This window comes from Apodemus sylvaticus, chromosome 3, assembly GCF_947179515.1.
Source record: "Apodemus sylvaticus chromosome 3, mApoSyl1.1, whole genome shotgun sequence".
In the NCBI taxonomy this organism is placed as follows: Eukaryota; Metazoa; Chordata; class Mammalia; order Rodentia; family Muridae; genus Apodemus; species Apodemus sylvaticus.
In genome coordinates this window covers 10315239-10334605 of record NC_067474.1, presented here as the reverse complement: position 1 = coordinate 10334605, position 19367 = coordinate 10315239, and the positions used below count along the sequence as shown (strand labels likewise).

General features: G+C 39.0%; 1 non-coding gene across 1 annotated transcript; it reads left to right on the top strand.

The window, feature by feature from the left end:
- The first annotated feature begins 18830 nt into the window (after nt 1-18830).
- LOC127681878 (small nucleolar RNA SNORA66) lies at nt 18831-18911 on the top strand. The gene has a single exon (XR_007977224.1). It is a non-coding gene; the product is annotated as a small nucleolar RNA SNORA66 (small nucleolar RNA).
- The last annotated feature ends 456 nt before the right edge of the window (nt 18912-19367 follow it).

Here is a 19367-nt window from a genome sequence, read left to right as displayed (position 1 = left end):
AGACAACATTGTAGGGCATGTAGTGCTGAGAGAACGAATTCCTTCTGTGATTTCTAAAGACCATGTGTATTTACTGCCAGAACTCCAGATGACAGATGAGATACACAACTAAACATCTACATGCTCACAAATAAAATGTATGCTTGGTCTCTGACTGAACATTTAGCTGACTTCTGGAATTCCTAAGTTTCATCAGCAATTTGGCATCATCTAGTAATTAAACTAGGCAAACAAGCCTAGTATTAAGGATTGAATCTGGGCACAGGTATCTTTTCTTGGCGAAGCAAAAAAGAGAGATTTAATGTAGCAGCAGAACACATGTTTTGTTAATGCTTCATAGCCAGAGAAGCAGATTCCACAGCTCCCAGATACATTTTTAATAGAAACTGTAGTTATTTGACTACAGTTGAGGCCACCAGAGTTTTGGTAACGTCTACTGATGTTGTCCTCATTTGGATCTTATTTAGACAGCATGGTGGCATAATGGGTATTGCTTTTCTGACATTTGCAGAAGATACAATCTCATTAAAGAATGCTGAAAGCTGGAGAAATAGGAAAGATTACTTATCCCCACTCTCCAGTTGGTTACTAAGTGGTCAACACTGAAATAATAAAGAACTCAGTGGGTTGATTTACATATTTATGAAAGTATGTGTGTAAAACAACAATTAAAGAAAAAGAGGACATGAATCTAAGAGCAACGCGGATGGTAACATGGGAAGGTTTAGAGGGAGGAAAAGGAAGGAGAAAAATGATATGATTTCAAAAATATTTATTAAAAATCAACTGTTAAAGCTGAAGAGTTGATTTAGCAGCTAAGAGCATGTGCTGTTGCTCTTTGAGAGAGCCTGAGTTCGATTCCCAGCATCTACATGGTAGCTCACAACCATCTGTGATTCCAGTTACAGGAGATCTGACACATTCTTCTGACCTCCATGGGCATAGACATCCATGAGAAGCATATATGCACAAAATACTCATACAAAAAAATAATAAAATAAAAAATTAAAATCAGCTGATAGTAGCAAGTCATCTTCCTTTATTTTAATAATAAAAATATTCTCATAGAATGAAAATGACTGATGGAGATCACAGTACTTTACATTATTGATGAGACTAAGAATAATATCCCAAGTTCAAAAGTATTTCAAACTGAAAAGGCAACCTCACATTTCTGACCTTCCTACTCCCCACCACCCTGTCATTAACACTATTTATTTATTTACACACTTACTTACTTACTTACTTACTTACTGTCTTCTTCCAAAGCACAAGAAGGCACTTCCTCTGAACCACTGATCATGAAATAAATACAAGTAGCATGAAATTTCCCTTATCAGGGACAATTAGCCATCACAGAGGGAAGACACTAAAGGTCTCCAAGCCCAGGACAGCCTCCTGCATGGAGTTCACATCTACCCTGATGTGAAGATCAAGAGATTATCTGATAAATCTTAGCTCCAGGGTGAAAGCACCCACTTGCCTCCCCTCTCACATTATCTGGGATGTCTCAGCTCCACCCTATAAACTGTTACTAATTGTTGACTATCTGGCCTGTCTGGGTCCTTCATATATTACACTACCATGATTCCATTCTGTGCATGTAATGAAATTGTTTTTCTCCTGTCTGTTGTCAGTTCCTTGCAGCAAGCCTTCAGAGAGTGGAGGAGATTTGCTTAGTCCTTCTGTTACATACTTGAACACTGCCAAAGAAAAGAGTGTTCAGGTGTGTAGGTGAGATAGGACCATAGTGAAGTAGGAAGTGAGTAATCAGAGCTGTGCTGAAGAGGGAAAAGGCAATTTCCAGGAGTGGGAAAGAGCTCTTCTTTGAAGTAACAAAAAGACCTCCCAAAGCTCTTTTCTTCTACTTGCAAATAAAAATGTATTTTTGCTTCTTAAAGTGGAAATTTTAATTAAAAATATACAAGAGGATTCCAAACTTCCTGACACTCACCACTACCATAGAAGTTTATGTATGATCAAAGAGTCTCTAGTCATTCCACGAATATTAAAATGATCAATATTACTTTGGGGAAAAGGTACTGATTTTCACCTTTTCTACTTGGCACACTTTTTATATTCAATAACTTTCAGTGCTTCCAAATAATGACTGCTTTTATTTTAAGATTGAATCTGCTATAACCCAGGCAGGCCTCAAATTCATTCTACAGTCAAGGATGACTTTGAACTTTGGGTCTTCCTGAGTGCTGGAGTTATAACCATGCATGAGCAGATTCTACCTAGATGGTGTTGGGGATCCAAAGGAGGGCTTTGTGTATGTCAGGCACTCTACCAACTGAGATAGGTTCTCAGCCCAATTCCTGCCGTTCGATGTTTTTTACTTTGATAAACTTAGGCAGAAGATGCTGTATCCACTTCTCTCTGAAGCTGGGATACCAAGCTGCTGCCTGTCAACCTTGTATCTTCCTGAGGTCATCTACCTTTGTTCTGGGAAATATTATGGATTCTTTGCTCTTGGCCTCCCAGTGGAATCACAAAAGACTTAACGGTCATACACAGTGTCCTCTGGAATCAAGTAGAGGAAGCTCAATTTCCTGCTAAAGTCAGTGGTTTCTGGTACAAAAGGTCAGTAGGGCTACGACCTTTTATGAAGTTCTGGAGGTCAGGGAGGGAATTGGGCCAAGAAGACATGGGTACAGGGCAGAAATGAGCTCACAGTTCCCAGATTTTGATTTCATGGAAGCACAGAGGATTTCAAATCTCTACACACCTACCCACTACTAGACAACTAATTGAAGCATAAAACATCATCTTGGCTCCTGTTGTTCCAACTGTGGTTTAGAAAGAATACGTAATAGACCTGTACAAAGGGATGGATGGGTGGATGGATGGATGGATGGGTGGATGGATGGATGGGTGGATGGATAGGTTGATGGATGGGTGGATGGATAGATGAGATATCATTTCAGCTCCCTTGACTGTAATCACAGTCCTGTACTTGGCATCCCTTCCTTCAGTGAAGGGTTGTGAAGACAGACACAGTGAGGACTCATAATGGTAGTTTCACATTCTATTTAGTCTTGTCATTTGTCGTATCTCAGGAAGGCTAAGCATGAAAACTCCTGAAGGCTTCTCCTCCCTTCCCTTACTCCTGTGCTTGTTGTTGGTGCTAAGTTTTTTAGTTTTTCTTTTGTTTTTAAAGCAAACCACAGTGACTAAGGTAGGTTGGTAATGAACATTATTTGTCACTTTTGTTTGATGTAATAGTCAGTATAATTGTAACATTACCTGAGTCATGAATGAGCATTCTATCATTTCTCATCTCTGAACTTGAGAGGTGCCATCACCTGTGCTGGGAGTCCCTCTGAACACTGGGAGTCCCTCCCTGTCTTAATGTGTGTGCCCAAACAACAGTATACAAAAACTCTGTCCATGTCTTACATGGGTACATAGATTTTATAGCTTGAAATGAGACAGTATATCCCCTTGGCCAAGTGGACTAGATTGCCACTTGTTGAAAAAAACAGTAGACTTCCCAAACTGCATAGATGTTTGCTACTCTATAGATTTAGAAGTGTCCTGCTCCTGACCTAGTATCTCATTCTGTTTTCTTCTATGCATCCAGAAAGTTATGACAGATTAATTTTATAGTTTATGAATATAAGAAAATCAGATACAAACTTGACAGCCTCTAAAGGGTGCTTTTACATAAATGCTTCCCAACTCCTTTCAATCCATCTCCACAATTAGGTCTTAAGCCCATTTAGATCATGAGTCAAAGTTGTTCAAAAGTCATGACGATGGGATCAGTTTATACCATGGTAGGCTGAAAGTAAAAGGCATTTCATGTAGTAACATGAAAATCCATTTCAGACACCATTTAGTACTGCCTTATTCATCTAAACTTACAAAATAAATAATATTATATTGAAGAGAGGATTTTCTGTAGAAACTCGATGTAATGAGTTAGATTATAATAAAGAGATATTGAGAATAGTGAAGACATTGTTGATCCACCCATCTGTCTCTGTCCTGTGATGAAGATCTTCAGACAGAGCAGTCATTTTCAGGAATGAAGCAATCCTCACTTTGGAGAAAATGAGCAGCTCTAATTTTGTTATGCCAGGTGAACGCAGCAGCAGATCCCTCCTCCTTTGATCACTTACAAAGAACTGAGTGGCAACTTTCTCGGCACTGAAAACCATCCTGTAGATTTGAAAGGAGCTAAACAGTAACAAAATTTGTCTGAGTAATTACTTTTTGAGGGGAAAAAATTCCCAATCATTTCTCTGCCAAATAAATATGTGAGGAATTTCTTTCTCTTTGAAACAAGTATGCTTATAATGGTAAATGATGGATGTACAAATATGTATTGATTATACATCTAGGACTTGTCCAAGGAGCTGACTCATTGCCATGACCACCCAGCACTTGGAACATCATTAATCAAGGGCCCCTTAGCTCTGATATCCCTCCCCACTTTCTCTCCTTTCTGTGCTGTAGAAGGCGGCACAGTGTGGCAGAGTTCCAGGATGGAGCTCTTTTGACAGATGTCTTTGGGTGACTCCTCAGTAACCTGTGAAGCTTTCCTCTAAGTGCACCTGCAGGCGGGTCCCTTGCCTGCCTTCTTCTGTGTCCTTCGTGTGGGAAAATCAGCATTTTGATTCAACACCTTAGCCAGCTTCTCCCACCCCATCGCTGTTTCCTCTTACTGCCATAAACCTTTATGAATGGCCAGCTTAAAAGTAAGTCCTATTTTTCTTTTCTTTTTTTTTTTTTTTTTTGCAAGACATTGGCTAGTGCAATCAATTTAAGATTACCAACATCCTACAGAAGGATGTTGGGGATGAGCATATCACTCTCTGAAGCTATAAATCTTAATCTAATACATAAAACCCATGATTTAATAAAACTGAGAGTGCCACAGTAGTAGAATTTGATAGCAGAATCTATACTGTGCAGTAAATATTTTAGCAGTTTTATTTTCATTTTCTGTTATAACTTCAGTGACATTCTTCAGATTGATTATGCTGGTTTAGTCCTGCTGTCAGTTTGCCCCTTTGCTTACAGAGGTCATTAGGCGCAAGGCTCTTCCTTGTTCTTCCTTCCTTTTCTCCACTCTTGTCTTATTCATCCTTCAAGTCTGATTTCTTCAGCATCTTGGCAGAGATGACCTTGCACTCTCTCTCTAAAGAGAGTGTTTCTCTTTCTGCCTCCCTGGCTTCAGTGAAATTGTATTCATTAAATCAAAGTGAGATTCCTATAATATTTGATAAATTACCATTACATATTTGTGAGGTGTGTAGTGTGTGTGTGTATGTGAGTGTGAGTGTAAGTGTGTGATGATCCACATAGGCTCACATTTGTGTACTTGCTCCCTCGTTGGTAGAACTGTTTTAAAGGAAAGTTGATGAAGGAGGTGTCTTACTGGGGTAGGCTTAATGGTTTTAAACAATTCATACCATTCTCAGTGTGCCTTTAAAGATGAGAGCTCTCTGCTGTTCCTGCTACATTTGCTCCACCATCATGGTCTCTGATAGTCTGAAATCATAAGCCCATGTAAATGCTTTCTTTTATACGTTGCCTTGGTCATGGTGTTTTATACAGCAATGGAAAAGTAATTAAATATCTCTGTCTGTCTGTCTCAGTGTCTGTCTGTCTCTGTCTCTCTGTCTGTATCTGTCTATCTGTCTCTCTCTGTCTCTCTGTCTCTGTCTTTTTTCTGTCTCTCTGTCTCTGTTCCTCTTCCTCTGTTTCTGCGTGTGTGTGTTTTTTTGTGTGTGTGTGTATACATTCAGATTTTCAGGCACCCTGTTTGAGGTGTTTTGAATAAGGCTAGCCTCCATAGGCTCATGGATTAGAATCCTTAATAACCAGGAAGTGACTCTGAAAGGATTTGGTGATGTGGCCCTCTTGGAGGAGTGTGTCATTGGGGACAGGCTTTGAGGTCTCAAAAGCCTATGCCAAGCTGAGGGTCTCTTTCTTCCTGCTGCCTGCAGATCCAAATGTAGAACCCTCAATAACTTTCCTACCACGTGTCAGCCTTTGTGCAACTGTGCTCTCCTGTATGATGATAATGAACAATAAATTAAACATTTAAAACTGTAAGTCAGTCCCAATATAATGCTTTCATTTATAAGAACTGTGGTGATGGTGTCTCTTTACAGCAATAAAACACTAATAACCAAGACACCACTCTATTATTTTTTATTTATTCCTTTGAGACAAGGTCTCATTCTGAACCTGGAGCATGTTTGCAGCCAACAAGCCCCAGAAATCTCCTGTCTCCACTCCATGCTGTTTGGATTACAGAAGCATATAAAGTCATGTTAAAATTTTTGGAGTGCTCCTAAGAGTTAGAACTCAGTTCTCCATGCTTGCACCAGAGGTGTTCTTACTCGTATGCCTACAGTGAGATATTTATGTGACAGGAGTTTCTTATGGGTAGATTATGTTTTATAATTATCCCTTTACCTTCAAGAAAGAAATCAGGACATATAGTTTAGAGTATGACCTAAGTGTTTATTCAGTGAACTGAATGTCAACCATCAGTTGCTGATATTTAATGAGGAAGAATTTGGAAGTTTGGCAATTTATAGCCTACCAAAAAAGGATTTGTTTTTTTTTTTTTTTTTAATATTGGTTCCATGTTTTGTTTCGTTGAGGCAAGGTCTCAACTTTGTGGCCCTGACTGGCCTGGAATTTGCTTTGTAGACTAGGCTGACCTTGAACATACAAAGAGAGACCACCCTGCTTCTGCCTCTGCCTCTGCCTCTGCCTCTGCCTCTGCCTCTGCCTCTGCCTCTGCCTCTTAAGACATGCAACATTAAGGCTGGCTCTTTGTTTAATTTTTTGTTTTTGGTTTATGTTTTTCTTTCTGCTACCTGAAAATCAGGTTTCTATTTTGAGGTTCTTGGTGTCATAAATAAAAATATTTAAGTATTGAATCAAATGGAAGCTCAAGGACAATTTTATTAGAGTTTAAAAGAAAGATATAAGAGCAAGAAAGCTGTAATCTCAGCAGCTATTCAAAGGAGCAGAATCTAGAAAAGAATGAGAGAAATATCATGATGTTTAAACATTACCTGGGGGATCAGCAGCCACACAACTGGCAGGGGAGTATTACAGAAACAGTGAGGAAACCCATGAGCCTATGACGTTGATAGCTATTGTCCTAAAATAGTGGATCTCAACCTATGGGTAGTGATTCCTTTGGGGATCTAACAACCCTTCCACATGGGTCTTGTAAGACCATTGGGAAACACAGATATTTACATTATAATTCATAATGGTAGCAACAATTACAGTTATAAATTAGCAACAAAAATGATTTTATGGTTGGGGGTCACCACAACACGAGGAACTGTATTAAAGAGGACCTGACACCTTCTTTGCCTTCACAGGCACTGCACAAATCTATACATGCAATATACAGACATACATGCAGCCAACACACTCATATAGATAAACTAAGAATCAATAAATCATTTAAATAAAACTATAATGTTAGTACTATGATAGACCAAATAGCCCCATTATGCAAACCTGTTTCTCATGCTGCCTTTAAGTTAGTTTTTAACTGATAAATGAAATACAATATTAGAAATATTTATGGAATAGTATATCATGTTTCAATACATATATATACCTGTATTCAAATCAGGTCAAACGTATTTATCTAACCAAATGCTTGTTATTTATTCATGGTGAAATAATTTTAAATCCTTTCTATGTCTGAAAATGAAACATTCTTAAATAAATCAATTTTCTTCTACTAAATATTATGTACTATGAGTACTTAAAATTCCCCCATTTATGTCTTCTACAGACTTATAGAAGTTGATTCAGTTCTGGATGATATGTATCTCTATTTTAATTGAATCATGATACTTGAATTGGCCATACTTGAAGAACTAGGGCACTGTAAGAGCTGGTCTGTGGCAGGATTTATCTCTGTCCGATTACATCAAAATATGAGTGCAGCAGGAGGCCTGTGATTGGACAGGAAAAAGTCAGGCAGCATGAAGAGTTGCAGGGACAGAGAATGACTCAGAGGAGAGAAAAAAGAAGCTAAGATGGAGGTGGATGGAGAACAAGAAGATCCTGAACTAGTGTGGCTTTAAATAGCCACAGGTAGATATATTATAAAGGATAAAATAATTCCGATAACTTGTCTAATCTAGGTAGGCAGCTTGTACCAATATCAATTGTTAAATGTGTGTGTGTGTGTGTGTGTGTGTGTGTGTGTGTGTGTGTGTATGCAACAAGTGGAGAAACAATGTGTTGAGCAAGAATCCATTATAAATTTAAGTTAAAGTTTCATTTTCTAAGTGAGAGAAAGAGTTTTAAATTTTTATATACAGAGTTATATACAAATTATGTGGGTATTTTCACCTGCAGTTTAGAACTAGGATAGGGAAAATTAGTCACTGACACCAAGCAGAGAGGCAGTGATAATAATTGCCTGCTATGTACAGGTATTAATTAATATTGCCTGTGGCTCCAGGTAGAAAGATCAACAGATAGATATTATACAGGTATTAATAAAATAGTCTGTGGCTCCAGGCAGAGAGTTGAACAGATAAATGGTATAATAAGATAGCTGCTCTAAACAGAGAGTAGAACAGTAAGATGGTATGAAGATTGCTTTATTGCCTCACAGGATACTCAAATTCTGTCTAACGTGGGCTCCACAGGAATCTTGGGTTTTTATACTGCTTGACAAAATACACAAGGCCTCAGAATAGGCACATACAGTATTTGTGTTTACTTCATTTGTTTTGGATTGTTTTAACTTTCAAAATGGGTGTGATTTTGAGTTTTGTGGTTTGATTATTCATCTGGCAGGATATAAGCTTTCCTGGTTGCTGATGGAAGGATATGCTAGTTTGGGAGGAAGGTTTTATCTTTGAATGTTTAGAAAAGGTGGTTAGAGCCCTTCTGATGCCTGGTCTCCTGGGGCAGACTTTTGACTGGTCTTCTCCAGTGAAGACACCATCTCCTGATCCATCCTAGAGAACTTGCTGTTCTCAGAGCAGTTGGTAAGAACCTCTTCCCACCTCCAGAGTCTCAGAGCAGCTGCTGGAGGACCAGCAGATTCGAGACCTATAACCACCAAAACCCTTTCCCTACCAAATAGAACTCCCCTTCCTTTCCTTCCAACCCTTTTGCTGCCCAGTCCTTTCTACTGGGGCAGACTCGTGGCTAGTCTGCTCCAGTGAAGATACCATCTCCTGAACCATCCTAGAGAACCTGCTGCAATCACAGGAGGTGACCCAACAGTCTGAAGGCCTCCCAGGAGATCGACTGCAGCCAGGCAAACAGATCAGAACCATCTCTGCTCCTGTGAAGAGGCCCCTTTTGGGGCCCTTTGGAAGGCCCCACAGGTAGATACTACAGCCATGGCTGCAGGCCTACCAGGAGATCTGAAGCAATCCAGGGTCAAAAGAGGAAGACTCAAGATTATCACCCAGACCAACAAACATCAGGGATATTCAGATGGTAAAAGACAAGTACAAGACCATATGCAACAGAAACCAAAATAGGTGAGCATTATCAGAACCCAGTTCTCTCAACACAGCAAGCTCTGAATACAACAACACACCTGAAAATAAGGAAGGTGATATAAAATCCTATCTCATAAAGATAATAGAGTCCTTTAAGGAACATATCGATAACTCACTGAAAGAAATACAGAAAAACACAGGTAAACAGGTGAAGGAATTGAATAAAGTGATTCAAGACCTAAAAGTGGAAGTAGAAACAATAAAGAAAACACAAATGGAGGGAAACCTGGAAATGGAAAACCTAGGAAAGAGGTCACGATTTAATGATGCAAGTATCTCCAACAGAATACAAGAGATAGAAGAGAGAATCTTAGGTATAGAAGATACCATAGAAGAGATAGCCACAACAGTCAAAGACAATGCAAACTGCAAAATGCTTCTGACCCAAAACATACAGGAAATCCAGGACACAATGAGAAGATCAAACCTAAGGATTATAAGTATAGAACAGAGGAAAGATTTACAACCTAAAAGGCCAGTAAATATCTTGAACAATATTATAGAAGAAAACTTTCTTAATCTAAAGAAAGAGATGCCCATGAACATAAAAGAAGCCCACAGAACTCCAAACAGACTGGACCAGAACATAGATTCCTCCTACCACATAGTAATCAAAACACCAAATGCACTAAATAAAGAAAAAATATTAAAAACAGTAAAGGGGAAAGGCCAAGTAACATATAAAGGCAGACCTATCAGAATTACATGATACTTCTCACCAGATACTATGAAAGCTAGAAGATCCTGGGCAGATGTCATATATACCCTAAGAGAACATAAATGCCCAGGCTACTATACCCAGCAAAACGTTAAATTACCATAGATGGAAAAAGCAAGGTATTCCATGACAAAACCAAATTTACATAATATCTTTCCACAAACCCAGTTCTACAAAGGATAATGGGTGGAAAATACCAATACAAGGAGGGCAACTATACCATAGAAAAAGCATGAAGATAATGTTTCAACAAACCCAAAAGAAGATAGTCACACAAACATAATTCCACTGTTAACAACAAAAATACCAGGAAGTAAAAATCATTTTTCCTTAATCTCCCTTAACATCTATGGACTCAATTCCTCAATAAAAAGACATAGACTAACAGACTGGATATATAAACAGGAACCAACATTTTGCTGAATACAAGAAACCCACCTCAGTGACAAGGACAGTCACTACCTCACAGCCAAAGGTTGGAACACAATTTTCCAAACAAATGGTTCCAAGAAACAAGCTGGAGTGGCCATTCTTATATCAGAAAAAGTTGACATTCAACCAAAACTTGTCAAAAAAGATAAGGAAGGATACTTCATACTGGTCAATGGAAAAAATCTACCAAGATAAACTCTCAATTCTGAACATCTATGCTACAAATGCAATGACATACACATTCATAAAAGAAACTTTACTAAAGCTCAAAGCATACATTGTGCCTCACACAATAATAGTGGGAGACTTCAACACCCCATTCTCAGCAATGTACACATCATGGAAACAGAAATTATACAGAAACAATGAAACTAACAGAAGTTATCAATCAAATGGATCTAGAGGATATTTGTAGAGCGTTTCATGTTAAAGCAAAAGAATATATCTTCTTCTCAGCACCTCATGGTACCTTCTCCAAATTGACCATATGATTGGTCACAAAACAGGCCTCAACAGATACAGGAATATTGAAATAATTCCATGCACCCTATCAGATCACCACTGTTTAAGGCTGGTCTTAAGTTCCAACAAAAACAATGGAAAACACACAAACACATCAAAGGTCAACAATGCTCTACTCAATGTTAACTTGGCCAATAAATAAATAAATTAATTGAGGACGTCTTATAATTTAATAAAAATGAAGACATATCATACAAAAAGTTATGGGAAACAATGAAGGCAAACTCATAAGAGGAAAACTCATAGCTTCAACTGCCTCCAAAAAGAAAATGGAGGGGTCGGTCTTACACTAGCAGCATGACAGCACACACCTGAAAGCTCAAGAACAAAAAGAAGCAAATACAACCAAGAGGAGTAGAAGGCAGGAAATAATCAAACTCAGGGCTGAAATCAACCAGATAGAAACAAAAAGAACCATACAAAAAATCAACAAAACTAGGAGCTGGTTCTTTGAGAAAATTAACAAGATAGATAAACCCTTAGAGAGATGAACCAGAGGGCACAGCGGCAGTACCCAAATTAATAAAATCAGAAATGAAAAGGGAAACATAACAACACAAACTGTGGAAATTCAAAAAAATCAACAGATCCCACTATAAAAGGTTATACTCAACAAAATTGGAAAATCTGGAAGAAATGGACAATTTTCTAGACACATACCAGGTGCCAGTCTTAAAACAGGATCAGATAAATCATCTAAATCGTCCTATAAGCCCTGAGGAAATAGAAGCAGTCATTAATAGTCTCCCAACCAAAAGAAAAAAAAAGTCCAGGACCAGATGGATTTAATGTAGAGTAGTATCAGACCTTCAAAGAAGACCTAATACCAATACTCTTCAAACTATTCCACAAAATAGAAACACAAGGAAAACTACTCAATTTATTCTACGAAGCCACAATTATGCTTATACCTAAACCAAGCAAATACCAAACAAGGAAAGAGAACATCAGACCAATTTCCCTTATGAAAATTGATGCAAAAACACTCAATAAAATACTTGCCAACCAAATCCATGAATACATCAAAACAATCATTCACTATGATTAAGTAGGCTTCATCCCAGGGATACAGGGATGGTTCAATATACGGAAGTCCATCAATGTAATCCACTACATTATCAAATTCAAAGAAAAAAATGATCATTTCATTAGATGCTGGAAAAGCATTTGGCAAAATTTAGCATCCCTTCATGTTAAAAGTCTTGGAAAGATCAGGTGTTCAAGGCCCATACCTAAACATAGTAAAAGCAATATACAGCAAACCAGTAGCCAATATCAAACTAAATGGAGAGAAACTTGAAGCAATTCCCCTAAAATCGGGGACCAGACAAGGTTGCCCACTCTCTCCCTATCTATTCAATATAGTACTTAAAGTTCTTAGAGCAATTAGACAACAAAAGGAGGTCAAAGGGATACAAATTGGAAAGGAAGAAATCAAATTATCACTATTTGGAGACGATATGATAGTATACTTAAGTGACCCCCCCCAAAAAAAACTCCACCAGAAAACTCTGATAGCTGATAAACAACTTCAGCAAAGTGGCTGGTTATAAAATCAACTCAAGTAAATCAGTAGCCTTCCTATACTCAAAGGATAAGCAGGCTGAGAAAGAAGTTAGGGAAATGACACCCTTCACAATAGCCATAAACAATATAAAGAATCTTGGTGAATTGCAACTTGTTTATTTTGAACTTTTGAACTAGCATTCACTTATTAGTGAGTGCATACCATGTGCTTTCTTTTGTGACTGGGATACCTTGCTCAGGATGACACTTTCTAGTTCCATCCATTTGCCTAAGAATTTCATGAATTCATTTTTTTAATAGCTGAATAGTACTCCATTGTGTATATATGCCACATTTTCTGTATCCATTCCTCTGTTGAAGAACATCTGGGTTCTTTCCAGCTTCTGGCTATTATAAATAAGGCTGCTATGAACATAGTGATGCATGTGTCCTTATTACATGTTGGAGTATCTTCTGGGTATATGCCCAGGAGTGTTATAGCTGGGTCTTCAAGTAGTACTATGTCTAATTTCCTGAGGAACCTCCAAACTGATTTCCAGAGTGGTTGTGCCAGCTTGCAATCCCACCAACAATGGAGAAGTGTTTCTCTTTCTCCACATGCTCTCCAGCATCTGCTATCCCCTGAGTTTTTCAACTTAGCCATTCTGACTGGTGTAAGGTGGAATCTCAGTGTTGTTTTGATTTGCATTTCCCTGATAACTAAGGATGCTGAACATTTCTTTAGATGCTTTAGAGCTATTTGAGTTAGCTATGGTTCCTTTGAGAAATGGAACAAAATGCTCACAGGAGCAACAAGGGAGGCAATGTGTGAAGCAGAGTCTGCAGTAAAGGCTACCCAGTGAGTGCCCTACCTGAGGATTCATCCTATAAATAGTCCTCAAACCCTGACACTACAGTGAGAAGCATGTACCAAAAGAAGCATGCCATGGCTGTCTCCAGAGGGGCCCTGCCAGAGTCTGACGAATTCAGAAGCAGAAACTAGCAACCAAGCTTAGACTGAGCTTGGGGTCCCCAACGGAGGGATCTGGAGGGTTGTCTGGAAGAGCTGAAGGGGTATATAGCTCCATGGGAAAAACAATGACTTCGGACACCCAGACACCCCAAGACTCCAGGGACTGAATCATCAACCAAGGGGTATACATGGTTCCAGCCAAAAATGTGGCAGAGGAATGCCTTTTTGGGCATCAGTGGGAGGAGTGGTCTTTGGTCAGGTAAAGGCTCAATAGAGGCCACAACAAAGGGAAACAGATGGATGGGGAAGGGGGAGGCGGGGAGGTGGGACTGTGTTGGATAGAGGAGCATATACATGGAGGCAGGGGCAGGGAGGAGGGGTAGGGAATCATTGGGGAGGGGGGCTTTTGGGAGGGGGAAATTAGGAAAGGTTTTACCATTGGCAATGTAAATGAAGAAGATACTCAATTAAAAAAAAAAAGTATCTTGGTGTGACTCTAACCAAACAAGTCAAAGATCTGTATGACAGGAACTTCAAGTCTTTGAAGAAAGAAATCATAGAAGACCTCAGAAAATGGAAAAATCTTCTATGCTCTTGGATTGGCAGGATTAATATAGTAGAAATGGCCATCTTTCCAAAAGCAATCTACAGATTCAACGCAATCCCCATCAAAATCCCAACTCAGTTCTTCATAGAGTTAGAAAGAGCAATTCTCAAATTCATCTGGAATAACAAAAAAACCAGCATAGCTAAAACTATTCTCAACAGTAAAAGAATTTCTGGGGTAATCAGTATCCCAGACCTCAAGCAATACTACAGAGTAATAGTGTTAAAATCTGCATGGTATGGGTACAGTGACAGGCAGGTAGATCAATGGAATAGGATTGAAGACCCAGAAATGAATCCACACACCTATGGTCATTTGATCTTTGACAAACGAGCTACAACCATCCAATGGAAAAAAGATAGCCTTTTCAACAAATGGTGTTGGTTCAACTGGAGATCAGCTTGCAAATGAATGCAAATCAATCCATTCTTATCTCCTTGTACTAAGCTCAAGTTCAAGTGGATCAAAGACCTCCACATAAAATCAGACACACTGAAAATAATACAAGTGATTGACTTTTCAACAGACAGTACAATAGTATGTGCCATTTTGTGAGACTCTTCCTTACCTCCAGGCCTCAGTTTTTATCCAAAAACAGAAAGATGGTGGCATCCTATCACACTCTCTACTACCATTGCATTGAGCTCCAGGCTTATACTAAAAAGCTGGTTTTAAACCATATGTAAAACACTTTGAACATCATAGTTTTGGTCTTCAAGATGCTACTAATTCGTGGTCAGGGTTGTGCACATTATCACTGGAGCAAATAACAGATTTACCTTACAAATATTCTGGTAACATTTTTAAGGGTTTAGCGAGAAACAAAAATGTCACTAACTGCTTGCTTTCATTGAGATGGGACAAGCCTCTTGTAGATGGTGCACTCCTTTGTCTCTGGTGACTATGACTTGAAATGAAGAATATGACAAGAATATGACACCCAACACTGGTGGCACTGTACTGGACACCAGGGATTTTAATGAGATCTCTGATGGCTTGAGAACCAGAGCTATTAGATTTTTAAATTTACCTCTACACAAAGTTTTCAGTCTTTTGTCATATACATTTACAAATATGTTATAGAAGTCATTAACAGAAGTAATAAAACTCCTTTATGATGTTGTCTCATTACATAAGAATGCTAACTAAACTGCATTTTATCATTTTTATCATTACAGGGGCTGCTGCTGTTGACTAAATATCACACTTTGCTGACTGGCTCTCAATGTGCAACATACATTATTTTCTTCATCTAGAGATGTGGTTTCCAACCTTCCTAATGCTTCAACCCGATAATACAGTTTCTCATGTTGTCATGACTTCTAATCATAAGATTATTTTCATTGTTGCTTCATAACTGTAATTGCACTATTGTTGTGAATTTTAGTGTAAATATCTGATGTGCAGAATATCTGATATGTGACCCTGGTGAAAGAGTCAATTGTTCAAGGCAGGGGTTGTGACACACAGCTTGAGAACAGCTGATCTAGGTGGACTACCATAGTATTTTACTCTTTAAAAGAAGACTTAGATTAAAAACAAGATGCCATGATAAAGCAGCATAGGGTTTAATTCAAGGGCTACCAAAAGTATATCTCAGAGAGACTGCAGTGAAAGAACTAATTTTTCTAAATTACATTATTTATTGGCAATCATGAGAGTAGGAAGTGACAAATATAATCAAAGGGGTTCTAGAAAATTTCAGAATCCCTCCTCTTAACTTTGGCTATCTTGATGTTCATGGTCAAACATGTCCCTTGGGACCCTTGAATTAATTTAAAGTCGACAGAAGTTAATGTTTAATGTCTGATAACACAGTTGTTTTAGGAGTGGCTTTCTAAGCAGTGCTCCTTGAACTGACTCCTGATTAATCAACTAGCTTGCATCTTTCTGTGAGCCTCATTCTTCAATCCACTGCACATTTAACTTTCTTTGCAATGTGCCAGTTTCCTGTTCTTCATCAGCACCACAATCAATTCCACCAGCTGAGCTCTATGACACCCTGGGCTTGATCACTTTGTCACTGTAATAGTGCAACACCTGCACTTTACCAAGTAATACAGATGACTATATTTAAAAAACACTGTCACTGTGAAAAGCAAATACTTTGGAACAGCAACTTGCCTAGAAAATGGAACATCCAACAACACACAAAAGAATGGGAACTTTAAAAGGCTAGAAAAAATTGCTCTTAATTGTCTTATAGTTGTGTCTGAGTTCTTTCACACTCAGGAAACACAGCCTGGGAAATGTTGAAGATGAATTATGAGTACAGCATTGTGGGCAAGACCATCTGGAACTTCAATTACCAGTTCACCCTCAAAGAAAAGGCTGTGAGTTCATCTCAGCAGTTTGATAAATAAAAATGCATTTATATGTGTTTTAGTAAAATAAGAAGTTCAAGGCCTCCATTTTATGATTATCTAATTAAACTGACAAGTTTTAATTAGCAAGCTGTGAAGGTCAGCTTTGTTAGTTTGGCTGGGTTGTGAAGTACATAGCTAGTTAATCAGGTGCTATTCCACTGTTTCAATGAGACTGGTTTTAGATGAAACAAACTTTTGAATTGGCATACAAGGAAAGTATGTGGTCCTTCCAAGACATAAACAGGAGAAAGAGTGTACTGTCTTGTAAGACCCCATGCTGAACTATTTGAGGTGAGATGTCATTCTTTGCCTGCCTTTGAACTAGAATTTAAATAGGAGTTCATTTTGGGTTTTGAACAAACGAGATTTCTGGACTGGATACAAATTATCATTCTTCTGGATCTTCTACTCTCCAACTGTTGTTCATGGACCCTTTCAGCTTTCACAATTACAAGAGTCAATTCTTTCGAATGAATCTCTCTTGTGTGTGCACTATGTGCATATACATCTACTTTTATAGAGAATCCTGAGATGCCAATCCCAAAATGAATCATTCATATTGGATTAACCAACTTCTGTTGAATTCTTTGTCTCTGTTCAAGTTAGCCTTAATTATGAACTTGACACAGCCTAGAGTCATCTGAGGGAGTCTCAGTTGGGGCATTGTCAGATGATTATTGATGTGGAAAGGATCATCTCACTGTGAGAAGTACCATTCTTAGGCAGATGGGTTGGCCTGCAGGGTTATGGGTCCTGCATCTGGTCTGTCACAGGGCATGGCCAATCAGGGAGGTGGGATGAGGGACGTTCGACCTCACCCCACACTGTCACCAGGCAGGTGATGGGATGTAGGGAAGTCCCTGGATACCACTGGAGGGGGAAAGTGCAGTCTGAGGTGCAGGACAGCCAGAGATTGTTTGGGGGTCCCTGAGCCTGTGATGAAGCCAGGGCCTTCTGGTTTCCAAGTTCTTGGACAGAGGTGCTGGTGGAAGTAGTAGAAGAGCTGAGAATAGAGTATGGGCCTGTGGGCTGCATCTGGACTAGGGCTTGGGCTAGAAGGGGAAATCCAGCTGCTCCTGTGAGCGTGGGGGATGCTTGGCTTGACGGTGGCAGGCTTAAGCCTGACTGTTGGAACACAGAGAGGCCTTCTATGGGAGACTAGACAGTGGCTCTATAGCCAAAGGCTTTCTCCATGGCTTCCCAATGAAAAGAGGATGTGGAAAATCATACCCCACTTCCCATGGTTGACCTGAGATTAAGTACCTTTTGCAGGGAGGAATGCTTAGGAAGGCCCTCTAGGCCTCTATGAACCTCATTCAAATGGAGATCTCCATCTTGAGTCAATGTGACCACAGGTCATTTCCTCTACATGTGGAGGGGCTTGGGATGTTGCCCTTATATAATTGATTGCCACAAATCTATGGGGGACTGTGACTAGTGACAGAGTCCTGGTGCCCAGGAGCAGGTAAAGCTCCTACTGTCCCTTTAGGGTAGCCAGGGCTTCTAGCCTTTGCTCAACCTGGGACCATGCTACCTTTCATGGTTCCACACTGGCCTTTGTAAGAAAAGTAGCTGAACATGAGGCAGTAATCATAGCAAGCCAGCAAGTGAACATTGCTCTGTGCTTTCTCCTTCAAGTTCCTCCCTTGCCTTCTACAATGGTGAACTGGGATCTGGAAGCATGAGCCAAATCAACCTTTTCTTTCCCTAAGTTGTTTTAGGTCATATTGCTGTTTCACACTAACAGAAAGGAGGCTAGAACAACCCTGTTCCATCATGGTCTAAGACACCTCTAGATACTGGAAAAGACTAACAGGGAACAGAGAAATTTCTCTTTCTTCAAAGAAAAGAAAATTTGTGAGTTTATTAGTATTTGTGATCAGGGTTAAGAGAGCTTTTTAAAAGGTGAAAAGAGGCCCAAGTGACTGAGAAATGGGAGCAAGTTTAAATTCACTTGTCAGTGAAATAAAAATCAGTATAAAAAGGAGTTGGCTTGTCTCAGTAACATATGTGATGACAGAAGAGTTGTACCAGAGAGTTCTAAATCAGGCTGAGACTCAGATTCCAGGTCAAATCATGGGTCTGGAGTTTCATTCTAAGCAACTACAAAGCATGACAAGATGGAGTATAATATAAATTAGAGTTTTAAAGACCATTCTAAGGTGAATTAAATAATGTAGGGCATTGCTAGAGCAATTGTGGTTATAGCAATGTACCAACCTCAGAAGCTGCTGAGGTGCCATTCTGTTCTGGTACAGTTTGAAAAAAAAAAAAAAGAAGAATCTACTGTCATAGCAGAAAACTATGGCAGTAACACAAATGGATGAGAGTTATGGTTAAAGACATTAAGAATAGTAAAGAAGACTTCTTAAAAAATAGTTATGCATATGCATACTAAGTTGAGAAGAGGGCATTGGATCCCCAGGAACTAGAGTTTCAAATGTTTATGAACTAGAGTTTCAAATGTTTATGTGAGTGTTGGCAACTGAACCCAGGTTCTCTTCAAGAACAGTAAAAACTTTTACTTTACTTTCTCTGTATTGTTAAGCCATAGCTCCAGCCCCAACATAAGGTTCATATTATTGCCTTCAAAATCACCATATTTCTAGCATTAACTACAAGAACTAAAACCTTAAGGCAGTATGTAATATATAGTATGCACACAATAGTTAGTAATTGTGTGGGTATTGCATCTTTAAAAGAGCTGTAACCCATG